Here is a 6,000-nt window from a genome sequence, read left to right as displayed (position 1 = left end):
TCGAGTCCTGTATTGGGCTCCATGCTCAGAGGGAGAGTGTGCTTCTCCCTTTCCCTTCCTTCTGCCCCTCCCCCCCCCGCTCCTGCTCTCTCTTTCAACTAACTAAATAAAATCTTTTAAAATAAATAAGTACGTAATTAAGAAAATAAATAAATATTTCCTGCTATCTATTAATCTCATCCTAATTAACTCTTTAAAAATTATGGGTAAGAATAATTACACACACCAAAAAACTGAGTTATGTATAATTTTTTTTATTTCACAGTCTTTTAAAAAATATAAACCACTAAGTATTTTGAAAAACACACATGGAATAATCACTTAGCAGCCACAATATTACAAAAATAAACCAGAATGAATTGCACAACAGAACAAAATGATTCCTGCTGACTCACTCTAACTAGGAAAGCATAATGTTCACCAGGGATCATAAGTGGACCAGCACCACCGCCATTTTTCCGCCATCAATTATCACAAAAATCCATCACAGGACCTATTCCCAGGAGTTCATTCCATTTTTCCAGAAATCTGTACCATGTATAAATGTCAAGTTAACATCTTGAATTTAGTTCCAAGATACCATCTTTCCTTTTCTCTGGGGCACAAGTTCAATGGCAAGGTGGAAGAGTAAAGATGATGGAACACCAAGCACATGACTGGATCAAAACTCCTCCCAGGTAGTTGGAAAATGCAAGAAAAAGAAAGGTGCATACTGTGCTGGACAATACAAGAGCCACTAACCACATATGGCTATTTACATTTTAATTATTTAAAATTAAATAACATTAAAACTCACTTCCTCAGTCACACTAGCCACATTTCAAGTGTTCACTAGTCACATGTGGCTAGTGGCTATCATATTGGACAGTGCAAATATAGAACATTTTTGTCATCACAGAAAGTTCTTTTGGACAGCCCTGGATGTGGGAAGTGTTTCTTCTTCCTTTGCTTAGGCAGGATGTAGGCTGATTATGGAAGCAGCTTTGAGAAGCAAGTCTTCTCCCAGGATATTCCTAGATGAGTGGTGGAATCACAGAAAGGAGTCAAGTAGCCTTTCTTTACATAGATTACCTTTTCCTATGTACGAAAGGCAGGATCCTTTTCTCGGGATCAAACACAAACTAGATTCCACCAAAAATCTGTAAGGAAAATTAGAGATACATGAACCAGATGGGAAAGCGGCATCCCGTTCCAAACTTCCATAGATTATGTCCTCGAAGGAACTGTACAGATTCCTAGGTCCTCCTCTAGAAAATCCTGATGTAGGGCAGGCATATCTGCTGACCACAAAAGCCAGTTCTGGCAGGGGTTTCAAGAAAAAAAACCCAGGATGTCTTCACTCTGCTCACTCTCTGGGCAGAGCACTGTTGCTTGGAGTACTGTTAGTTGTGAAGGAGTTATAGTTTTGATCTGTTTCAGTCATTATGCTCCTTGACAACTGCATTTTGAAACCAGGGCATGGACTACTAGTTTGTTCCCCAAAGATCCACCATCATCTTTTTTCCTTAGATTTCCTCAGACTTTTTGGTTGAAGACAGTCATCCGTCCAGCTACAAAAACTACATTTCTCATGCAGCCTCAGAGATATGACACAGTCTGGTCAATGAGATGTAAGCAAAAGTTGCTGGGCATCTGAGAAAGCTCTTTAAAAGGAAGCAGAATCAAAATGGTGTGCCCTGTTTTCCCTTTCACCTTCCTTCATTTTCTTGGGGGAGCTGCAGCAACCATCTTGGAACCTAAGGGAAAAGCCATGGGAATCTCAGGAGCTACCCTGACCCTGACATCTGTGAGCTGTTGAACCAACACCAGCAATAGCTTACCCCTAACCTCCTTGTCACATGAGAATGAAACAAAACCCCTGCTTTGTTTAAGCTACCGTTCAGTCTAGTAACTTCTACTCTATTACTAACATAGCCATCCATCTTTACTCCCAATAGGAAAGCAAGATTTCTGTCTTAATGTAAAAAAAGTTTGCCTGAAGACTCATATATATTCAATAATGTTCAAGTAACTTCCTAGAGTCATACTAATAAAACAAAAGTCTAAAAATTTTAACTTCAACCTACCCATGTCTACACAGCGTAACAGTGGAAGAAATGACTAGGCTTATTACATAAAATAGTTGCTATTAAAGAAAACAAGAATATTTTTAGCTTAATTCAACAGGAAGCTTTTTCTGAGTGCCTGTAATGTTCTGGCTATCGTTCTAAGCTCAGGTCTACCCTGATTGCTCACATTCCTATGCAGTAAGATGCTAACTACTCAGATAATTAATCAGATCACTATTTAATCTACAATCTTATTTTGTGTGGACAAAGTAAGAAATGTAGTGTTGAGAACTGATTTCACTGATTCAAACCCCCCACCAAAAAATTAACTTGAAAGGTCTGCAACTCAATTTTTCACTTTCCCTTGTATGTGACACAGACACCTGACAGTGATTTCCTAATGATACCAGAGTTTTAATTGGAGTTTTAGCTTAAATAAGCACATCTACCTCAGAGTAGCTACAAAGATCAAAACCAAAGTACAGTAATCTGTACGTATTTCCTATGTACTGCATTAGTACCATTAGCATTCTAGAAGTCCCTAGATTAGAAGTATGAGTTAGAAAAAGTAAACATTCCCCATTATCCTAAATGGTTTAACTATTTACAATGTTTAAATGTTGGGCCATTAAAAAAATTAGCTCTTTTGCACTTATTTTGAAACTACAAACAGAATTGGAAATACAAAATGTCAAGTTATAAATGGGGATATTGCATGTATTTTACTCACCTCGTTCCAAGTTTCCACCCCGGCAAATGAACCAAAAACAAATCCTGGCACCTTGTCATTCCCAGAAAAGCCAGTGCATGGCACACTCTGGGTAAATTTTATCTCTTTTTCTGTGGAACTGCACCAGATGGCATCAGTCCTGCATCTACAGCTGTGCCCTAAAATTGAAGTTCAGACTTAGGAATCTACTTTATTAGACATTTCAGATTTTGCAGGTGTGAGTGTGATGTCATTCTCATTCAACTGAAAATGGTTCTCTTTCCAAGTGGAACTGCTGATTCATTGCACTTACAGGTTTGGAAATCAGCAACATGATCAAGATTATCCTAATAAGATTTGAAGTCATTTCAAACAACTGAAGTTTAGAGACAACACTGAAATGAGAACACTTGAAATAAAATACTAATATTTCCTAATAATTGAATGATGGTCTAATTCCTCATAATGTAAGAAATTCAACTCGGCTTCTTCTTCAGCATCGCTGAAGAATCACTAACAATCTTTTATGGAAAACAGAACATAAGAATCTTCTTTAATCAAGTTATACTTGTATGATGAGCAGTTGTTTTAAACATTCCTGACTTTTCAAATGTTTTAATGTCTAGCCCACATGCATACCATCTTCAAAAACAGACTTGGTTTAGTGATAGTCAGGATCAGAATGTGGTCAGTGGATAGAGCAGCCAACATGCACCAACTGGGAACCTAGACCAAGGTGGGTGTCAGAGCATTAGATCAAGAATATGCCAATAGTAAAAACAAAACAAAACAAAACAAAAAGCCATAAGTTCAAAAGTAGTTCTAATTTAGGGGATTGGTTTTTGTTGAGTTTTAGAAAAATGGTGATGGAATAAACAAATAGAAAAAGGCAGCTCATATACAAGGTGTCCAAGTTTCAAAAGCAGAGGCCTAACCAAGCACCGCCAAGGCAAGAGATCAACAGCAGCAAGGTCTGAGAGCAAATGTGAGGGACCTTAATTTCTAGAGTTTAGGGCCAACTTCCAAGCAGAGACTAAATAACAGGAATAAATATTCATTGTTTTGGCTCAGACAAATGGAAACTTAGTAACTAATAATTAGATTACAAGGAGGTTTTAAAATGGCACTGGGCACAAGATAGAAAAGTAACCACCCTTCACGGGAAGCAGTCAGTAAAACCATCTGGAGCTTGGCTTCATCTGAGGATGGCAGCAAAACACTCACCCTGAGTTCTCTTGTCTCCTCTCTAGAAGAGTCAGGAGGGTTTAAAACTCTGGACATGAGACACACTGCTGGGAAAATTAAAGGATTACAAACTCAAGAAGCCACGGAGGTGTTTAAAATAATTTGCCTTCTGGGGGTACCTGGGTGGCTCAATGGGTTAAGCCTCTGCTTTCGGCTCAGGTCATGATTTCAGGTCCTGGGATCAAGCCCTGCATGGGGCTCTCTGCTCAGCAGTGAGCCTGCTTCCCCCCTCTCTCTGTCTGCCTCTCTGCCTACTTGTGATCTCTCTCTCTCTCCATCAAATAATTTAAAAAAATTTAAAAAAATAATAATTTGCCTTCTGGTTATTTATAAAGTATGAAGTGATTGTTTTCCACCCTTGTAAATACCTATAATTGTTAATTAACTACTCCCACACTTATCTTCAATGTCCATACTAACCGTACAACCCCATAACTAAATGCCACTGCAGGGCTGTCAACCATTTAGAGAAATATTGTTCAAAATACAAGATAGTCACTGCAGACGATTCTAGGATTCAAACCGGAAATTCAAAACAAGTCATATCACATCTCTGATAAAAAGAAGTATAGAGATATAGAATTACATATATTTATATAGAGAATTATATATATATATATATATATATATATATATATATATACTTCTATATATATAGAGAGAAAGAGATATATGCACATGCCTATACCTTATTAAAAACAGGGCTGTTCTAGAAAAGTGAAACAGAAATGTGGGAAATTATCTGAATGTCTCAGGCAAAAAAATTTTCCCATAATTATTTACCTACATGAGAGTATTTTTTTCCTTTCCTAGAATTATCAAAATAGTTGTCTTCCACTTCACTTTTGTATTATCCACTTAGGCAAAACTTAGTATTGTGTTGTTTTTATCCTCTCTACACCATCCTTGTACCTAAAATTAATAACTATTTTTAACATTCAGTCAGGACATGGACAGCTTATCTCACCTTAGCATGACGAACCAAAATCTTCCCTTACTGAAGACAAATTCTATCTGTATTCCATATTTCAACTCCAAAACCCCCTGTACTGTTTTCCAAAAGAGCAGAATGATGATTACAATTGTAAACACTCCTCACAACCCATTCTAATTTCTAGGCTCCACTGCATAGACACTGACTCTTGCACTTAGTTAGGAATCAGTTTGGCTCCTCAGTTCTAGTAGAAAACTCATTTGTTCTAAGAGGAAGAGAACCCCCCCCCCTTTTCATGGCACCCATTTCTTCACGCCTAACCTCTCATTTTTTTAGGCTCTGGGTCTTCCGAAGTTCAGCTACAACCAGGGACAAAGTGAAATCAAGGGTGGTCTCACTTACCGTTTACAGCAGAGGTCCATCTTGGGTTGTCCCCATCCTCTCTGTGCAGGGCTGCCTCTTACCAACGGTAACTGCATTGGGGGGTCTTCAGCACACCAACCCTGGGCAACACCTGGTTCCAGAACTTGAGACGATGTAAATCGAGGAAAAAGCATCTGGAAGATGAAACCGTTATTCCCCCAAACTGACAGTGCCTGGAGGGTGCTTAGGGCACATAATAAGTTTAATGCTGCCCACTGATTTCTGGCAAATGGCCTAGTCATGTAACCTGAAAGGACAGCCTTGCTCCTCTTTTTCCTGTTGCCCTACAACGTGTGAACAGTACCTGTTTTCATCACCCCCAAGTCATCTCCCAAATGACTCTCTAATGCTTACCCTCCAGCCATTTGAGATTCAAAACCCACCTGGTGTGGTAACTCTGCGGGCATCAATGGGGTCTGTGGCTAGAAGAGGAGTAGGGATTAAAGGGAAGAAGGGCCACTGAATCCTCCTTGCCACTGTCAGATGAAGCCCACTTAGTGTCTACCAAAGCGCAAAGATATTTAAAGCAGTCTTTGGAATACTTCAAGAGCGCAGTTTCTTCCTGCTTCCTGTCCCAAACCCCACACTCTCCCAGTGACTTGGACATTAAGGTTGACATTCGATTTTTTTAATCAAATTCG

General features: G+C 38.9%; 1 long non-coding RNA gene across 17 annotated transcripts in view; it reads right to left on the bottom strand.

Moving 5' to 3' along the window:
- Nucleotides 1-238: 238 nt before the first annotated feature.
- Nucleotides 239-6,000, bottom strand: part of LOC309862657 — a 36,825-nt gene continuing 31,063 nt past the window's right edge. For 4 of the 17 annotated variants that reach the window (XR_014310630.1, XR_014310637.1, XR_014310640.1 and 1 more), the window contains 3 exons: nt 5,339-5,493; nt 2,779-2,936; nt 239-1,736 (listed from right to left, as the gene is read on the bottom strand). This is a non-coding gene — a long non-coding RNA (uncharacterized lncRNA). Of the gene's footprint in view, nt 1,737-2,778; nt 2,937-3,396; nt 3,484-3,981; nt 4,050-5,338; nt 5,494-6,000 lie in introns of all 17 variants that reach the window. The other 13 variants (XR_014310632.1, XR_014310638.1, XR_014310639.1 and 10 more) reach the window with 7 other exon arrangements.

The sequence above is a fragment of the Mustela nivalis genome (genome assembly GCF_964662115.1).
Source record: "Mustela nivalis genome assembly, chromosome: 4".
Taxonomy (NCBI): domain Eukaryota; kingdom Metazoa; phylum Chordata; class Mammalia; order Carnivora; family Mustelidae; genus Mustela; species Mustela nivalis.
This window is presented reverse-complemented; position numbering and strand designations above follow the sequence as displayed.